Source organism: Leptonychotes weddellii, chromosome X (genome assembly GCF_054177405.1).
Source record: "Leptonychotes weddellii isolate Sample4059 chromosome X, ASM5417740v2, whole genome shotgun sequence".
NCBI classification, from domain to species: domain Eukaryota; kingdom Metazoa; phylum Chordata; class Mammalia; order Carnivora; family Phocidae; genus Leptonychotes; species Leptonychotes weddellii.
Genome location: NC_138385.1, coordinates 30,397,011 through 30,404,039, shown reverse-complemented (window position 1 = coordinate 30,404,039; position 7,029 = coordinate 30,397,011). Strand labels below are relative to the sequence as shown.

The window sequence follows — 7,029 nt, the reverse complement described above, 5'->3', positions numbered from 1 at the left end:
GAATTCATTTGACTCAAAGAAATCAGTTTGATTCATCAGGCCCCATGATGCTTTCAGAGTTAAAAGACCTTTGGTTGAAAGTAGGTATCCTGGTAGCACAGATGTAAGGGATTTACTCCAGTCACGTGTAGTCAAGAAGGTTGGCAGGGACAGCACACCCAATCCCTTGTTGTCTTCTCTTAGGAGTCTAGATGCAGAAAGCTTGTCTTTTTTGAGCTGCCTTTCAATTAGCTGATGAGAAACAGCAATGGAAGTAGCCCGAGGGAAACCTCCGAGCTACCCAGTTGAACATTACAAGACTGGCTCTATCATCTAAGAAAAACTAGAGTATTGCTCAATTTTAAAGTGGAAAAATAACACTGGGGATGATTGGAGTTAGGAAGGAATGAGAATCTTAAATGCATTCCTTACTGCTCTGGGTCTGGAGAAAGTTTGCTTAAGAAATTGTAACTTTATAAAGAATGCCACTTCCCGGAGGAAAATGGTCTATTTTGTTGAGTAACAGTGAAAGTTGTAAATGACTTTTAGATTTTCTTATAATTCCCTTTGTGAGCAATTAGCTGCCCTTATTTCTTTGGTTCACAGCTGGAGGTTACAGGCGAGGAAGCTGAGAGTGGCAAGAGAAAAATATATACAGTCATCTGCAGGAAACTGCTTTGGGTATCTTCCCGATCCTTCACTCCATCTTGAGCAATCAGGTCTTATTAAACCTCAACTGGTACTTTACACATCTATCCAGTTCCGCATTAAGCCTCTGACATCTTTAGTGTTAGCAATGAGTAATGTGAGTAAATAGGCAACAGTCTTTGAAACCCGTGACTGATGTCTCCTTTTGTCCTCCACCTTTCTTTCCATCTCTTCTCCTCTGTGTTTCTACCCACCTGAGGTGAGAAGTTTGAAGATGGGGCTCCCTGATAATTAGTAGGTAGGAGTCAAATGGACACCTTGCTATTTCTAACTTTAGTGCCTCTTCACAGGAGCGTCTGGATGACCTTTATTTTCCTTTTTTTTTTTTTTTAAGATTTACAGATCTATTTATTTATTTGAAGGAGAGGGAGAGCGTATCTCCAGCAGACTCCCTGTTGAGCACAGAGCCCGATGCGGGGCTCGATCCTAAGACCCTGAGATCATGACCTGAGCCGAAATCAAGAGTCGGACACTTAGGGACGCCTGGGTGGCTCAGTCGGTTACGCGTCTGCCTTCAGCTCAGGTCATGATCCCCGGGTCCTGAGATCGAGTCCCACATCCGGCTCCTTGCTGAGCAGGGAGCCTGCTTCTCCCTCTGCCTGCCTCTGTCTCTCTCTCTCTCTCTCTGATAAATAAATAAAAATCTTAAAAAAAAAAAACACATTTAAAAAAAAAAAGAATCAGACACTTAACCTTCGGAGCCACCCAGTTGCCCATATTTTCCGTTTTTATAGCCACCACATAAGTGTAGGTCTTCTTGCAAAAATTGCAACAACTATGTGGTTTTTCTACCTTCAATTTCTGTCCCATCAAAGTCAATTTTCTCAATTATTTTCTCTCACTCAAGTGTTTCGAATGTTTACAATTCATGTAATAGAGCAAATCCAAATTCATTGGCATGACCTTCAAAGCTGTTCTCCATATTGTTCTCACTAACAATTTCCATTGTGTATTCTCTTATTAGTTGCCAATGTGGGCTCTGCTGCAAACAAGCAAAACATGTTACATCGGCTTATATTGTTGAGTTTTCATAATGACCTTATAATGCAGGTACTTTTATTCATACTCCCACTTTACAGCTGAGGAAACTGAGGTTTATAAACAGGGCTTACTTTGTCCATGGGTAATGCAATTAGTGACGAACCTGGGATTACAATCAGTGCTGATTCCGGAGTCAGTGCTGAATACCCAGTAGGCAGACTTTAGTGCCTTCAGCCCGTGTTTGAAGCAGAGACATATATTTTTTTTTTAATTTGGTTTGCTGTTAAGAGGGGGACATTATGGAAATAACTAGAACTTTCTTAATCTTTATTATATTACTTCGTTTTCACTTTCCTTATCTGATGCTATTGGGAATTAGTTGGTCTCTTAGAAAAACTTGGTGAGAAAAATGATACATTATCTTTTTAAAACTTTGTGTTATGGAGAATTTAGAATGTATACAAAGTAGATAGAATAGTATAATGAATCCCTATGTACCCAATACACAGGCCTAATAATAAATCAATCTGTCAGGGGCACCTGGGTGGCTCAGTCGGTTAAGTGTCTGCCTTCGGCTCAGGTCATGATCTCAGGGTCCTAGGATCGAGCCCAGCTTCCAGCTCCCTGCTCAGTGGGGAGTCTGCTTCTCCCTCTCCTTCTGACCCTTCCCCCATTCGTGCTGGTGTGCGCTCTCTCTCGTGCACTCTCTCTCTCTCTCTCTCTCTCCCCCTCAAATAAATAAAATCTTAAAAAAATAATCATCCCATCATGCTTCATCCATACCTCCATCCACTATCCCCTCCCATAGTATATTTAAACAAATCTCAGTCATCACATCATCTGTAAATATTTCGGTATGTATCTCGAAAAGAACCAGCTTCTTTTTTAACATGATGACAATTATTTCATCTATAATATTAATAATAGTTATCCTAATAACATCAAATAACCTGCCATTGTACACATTTCCAATTGTCTCATATTAAATACACACTGTATATGAATTAGGATCCAAATAAGATCTACACCTTGTGATTGGTTGCTCTATATTTTAAGTCTCTTTTAATCTATTAGTTACCCCTCCATCTCTCTCTCTTTGCAATGTGTTGAAGAAACACAATCAGGGGTGCCTGGGTGGCCCAGTCAGTTAAGTGTCTGCCTTTGCTTCTCTCTCTCAATTAAATAAATAAAATCTTTTTTTATTTATCTTTTAAAAAAAGATTTTATTTATTTGTTTGACAGAGAGAGAGAGAGAGAGCGAGAGAGGGAACACAATCAGGATGAGTGTGAGAGGGAGAAGCAGGCTCCCCGCTGAGCAGGGTGCCCAACACGGGGCTCAATCCCAGGACCCTGGGATCATGACCCAAGCCGAAGGCAGATGCCCAATGACTGAGCCACTCAGGCGCCCCAATAAATAAAATCTTTAGAAAAAAAAGAAACTAGGTCGTTTGTCTTGTAGCGTTTCCCACAGTATGGATTTTGCTGATTGCATTCCCATGGTGTAGTTTAACAAGTTCCTCTGTCCTCTGTATTTCCTATAAAATGATAATTGTGGCTGGAGATTAGCCACAATTGTATCTAGAGACTTGATTGGATCAAGAGGTTTGATTTTTTTTCAAGACTTAATATGTGGTGTTGTCTTCTTCCATTAGGAAGCATACAATGTCTGATTATCTCTCTAAATATATTTATATTAACTTAGAATATCATATGTGTTTATCCATAATTTGATAAATGGTTCTATTTATTGGAGTTCAGCTTCGTTTTTCTTTCATAAATTGCATCCATTATTGTCTAACACTTTTCAGTTTCAGGCTTTTTAAAGTGAAGTACTTAAAGACCCTTGAAGTTAGCTGAGCATAGAGTTCTAGATGTTTTTCCTTCTAATTTCTTATAATTCTCTATCCTATGACTAATTATGCAGCAAATAAATTTTAACTTGTCTTTATTAATTCTTAATAATGCATTCAACTTAATTTGCCTAGAAGACTTTTCTCATCTGTATTTTATGTTGCTAAATTAAACTAAGTTATGTAATTACAATATAAGTGAACTGGAATACACAGGTTTGGGAACAAACAACTGGTTTTTTATAAGCAGTTAAACTGGGGGGTGAAAAAAATGTGTGGTTACCCATGAATTTCAGTATGTCTTGGGTATCAATTGATAAGTTTTGCAATGGGAATACAGAGTTAATGAGGCAAGTTAGTTAAATGGAAGTCTGTTAAAAGACCTTCTAGCACACTGTTGTCCAGGAGAACTTTCTGTGATGGGGATGTTTTATGTCTGTGTTGTCCAATATGGTAGCCACTAGCCACGTGTGGCTATTGAACACTTGAGATGTGGCCACTGTGATTGAGGTGAAGCTAGAGAACTGAATGTTCAATTTAACTAATTCAATTAATTAACTTAAATTTAATAACTTTTTTTTAAAAGATTTTATTTATTTATTTGAGAGAGACCATGAGAGAGAGAGAGCATGAGAGGGAGGAGGGTCAGAGGGAGAAGCAGACCCCCCGCTGAGCAAGGAGCCGGATGCGGGACTTGATCCAGGGACTCCAGGATCATGACCTGAGCTGAAGGCCGTCGCTTAACCAACTGAGCCACCCAGGCGCCCGTAGCTTGGTGTTTCTTAGGACTTTTTTTTCAACGCACCAAATGCACACACACACACACACACACACACACACACATATGGCAAATGACAAAGACCTAGTTTACCAGCTTTACTTTTTAAAGCCTAAGTTTAACATTATATTTAAACAATTGTCAAAACTTACTAAGTTGCCAGGATTCATGCACAGTTAGAAAGCATCCTCAATTTATATTAAACCATAAATGTATTACCATTACACATTAATATCTTTCACTACTAAATACTGAAAAAAAAATGAAATTATTGTTGTGGAAGATTCATCCAGGCAATATGAACTGCACAGCAGATTAACACTAGTCTCACATTGCAAACACATTGAGAAAATAGATCCATGCTGGTATTAATGCATGAAAGAGTCATGGCCACCTCGGATTACATTTCATAGAAAAAGCAAGATGCACACAAAAATTTACAATTTTAAAGACAAAAAAAAATAGCCCTGGAGGCCCCAAAAATAAACTCAGAAGTCTGACAAATAGGGGCTACCATGAGTTGTGGTTATGAATACTTAAGATTAGGTACAGTTACACTGAAAGTCAAGTTCATTTGAAATCTTCAAAAAGAAAGTTCCTGCTAATCCTCAAATGGTGCTCATTATAGTTAACTTTTGTATTAATTGGTTGCATTGAATTACTTGTTATCCAAGCATAGCAGCTGCTCCTTACCATTTATTGTTAAGGACTTTAACTGGCTGTCTTCAACTTCGACTCTTTCTTGACCATTTTCAACCATTCTCTTTGTAATGATTTTCCTGCCACTAACAATTTTAGTTAAAGCTGATACAGTTTTGAAGCTGTCTGCCCAACTATCCTCAAATGACATGGAAGACAATGAAGTGAGGCTTCCATGACCTAGTGAACCTGAGGACATAAATCCTGTATCAGAAGGAGCAAATTCCCTTCAAATTATGGAAATCCACTGAAGGCGGTGAAAAACATTTCTCTGCCTCGGCTTCTGTGGGGGACCCCCCAGCTTCTGTGGGGGACCCCGGGTTGAGTCCCCAAGAAAGTCCACAAGTGGGTTTTCAAAGAAGTTGAATAAAAACCAGTCTCTTCCACCAAATTAAAAAAAAAAAAATTCCGTGCAGGCATCGTCGGAATTATGGAAGGTGAAGCCAAACTCAAATGGACTGTCAAAACGACTTCCACCTCCACCATTTAATCCTTCACCGTATTCATCATAGAGGTATCATTTTTTAGCATCTCATAATACCTCGTATACCTCAGCTACTTGTTTGGATTCTATCTCTGCTGCTCGTTTATTCTCCTGATTTTTACCTGGATGCCACTTCAGTGCCAGTTTCTGATCGTGCCTTTTTAATATTTTTGGCTAAGGCATGTCCATGCATGCCCAGAATTTCAGAGTAGTTCACATGTTTTAACAGGCTGTTGGAACGAGGCCTCATTTCTGGTTTTAAGGTCATCTATGTGGGGCCCAGGACTCGGGAGCCGGCAGCCAAGTGCAGCCCGGGTCTCCCCTCTGTTCCCTTTCGCATGCTGTGCTGGTAACGGTGGCAGCCTGATGCTTCTCAGGATTTATTCTTATATGCGTCATTGCCTTTGTGCATGATATTCCTTCTAGCGGAAAACTGCCCTCGGAATCTCCAAACCTCTTAGCCTGCTGTGGTAACCAGTCTCCATGATAGTCTCGAATAAACCACGCCTCTGTGGTATTTACACACTGATGTGTTCCCTCCCACACCGACTCATGTGTAACCAATAAATTGTGTTGGCTGTGATATTGCCTGGCTTCTAAGGCTGTTGTTGTAAGAAGCCTTGGAGCCTCCACCTTGATCTCTCGGGGCAGCAGTTCTTGGAGCCCTGAGCCACCTTCTAAGAACCCACTTACCCTGCCAGAGGGATCTTATGGAGAAGCCCTGAGACTTCATGGAAAGAAGGAAGGCTCTAGCAGAGAGACACTAGTCTCTAAAGCCATCTCCTTCAAGGTACCAGGCATGTGAGTGAAACGTCTTGCATCCTACCAAACAGCCCAGCTGCTAAGTAAGTACCCAAGTTCTGAGATATGATATTTATTGTTTCAAGTTTTTAAAGATACTTTGTTACATTGCAATAGAGAGCTGGAACACCTGGCTAATTTTTACTCTTCCCTCAAGGGTTAGTTTAGGCATCACCTCTAAGAAACATCTGATTTCTGTTTTTAATTCCCCTTTCCAGTTTGAGTTAGGTGTAGATCTTCTTTGCCCCCATGCCATATTACACTTCATTCTACATTTCTGGGTTTGGGCTATTTGCCCTCTAGACTGCAGTCTCCTTGAACGTATGACTTATTCTCCTTTGTGAGAGGACCTTATCCCAGTACTTGGTGCACAATGGCTATTCAAAATAAACGGACTAAATCACAGAATCTCAGGGTTCGGGGAACTTTAGATGCCATTTAAAACAACCCAGTTTGATCTACAAAGTGTTTGTCCATCCAGCCTGTGTGGGAAGCCCCTCACATGATGAGCATTTACTACTTCCTGAGGCAGCTTGCCCCATCTTTAAACAGCTCAGACTGGGGGCGCCTGGGTGGCTCAGTTGGCTGGGCGACTGCCTTCGGCTCAGGTCATGATCCTGGAGTCCCGGAATCGAGTCCCGCATCGGGCTCCCTGCTTGTCAGGGAGTCTGCTTCTCCCTCTGACCCTCCCCCCTCTCATGTGCTTTCTCTCTCTCTCATTCTCTCTCTCAAATAAATAAATAAAATCT

The 7,029-nt window shown here is 40.7% G+C and overlaps 1 pseudogene; it reads right to left on the bottom strand.

The window, feature by feature from the left end:
* Nucleotides 1-4,954: 4,954 nt before the first annotated feature.
* Nucleotides 4,955-5,729, bottom strand: LOC102734165 (dnaJ homolog subfamily B member 6 pseudogene; annotated as a pseudogene).
* Nucleotides 5,730-7,029: the final 1,300 nt, after the last annotated feature.